Raw genomic sequence first — 262 nt, forward strand, 5'->3', positions numbered from 1 at the left:
CCTGCACAGAGCCTTGGTCACAGGCAGGACACACAGGGCACCTTCCCCTACCGCACCCCCAGCCCCCTGGGAAGGGGCTGCCTGCTCACATCTCCAAAATCCCCTCTTGGCTCACCCAGGGAGGTTTAGGGGACCAAAGGTGGGGAGCTGCCAGCTTTTCCCAGCTGGGGAGCAGCACCACCCCAGCCCCCAGTCGGTTCGCAGCAGTGCCCTCACCAGTCCCATCCCAACAACCCCCCGCCCCTTCCCCGGGGCAGCACTC

Source organism: Fulmarus glacialis, unplaced genomic scaffold, assembly GCF_000690835.1.
Source record: "Fulmarus glacialis isolate BGI_N327 unplaced genomic scaffold, ASM69083v1 scaffold18201, whole genome shotgun sequence".
Classification (NCBI taxonomy): Eukaryota; Metazoa; Chordata; class Aves; order Procellariiformes; family Procellariidae; genus Fulmarus; species Fulmarus glacialis.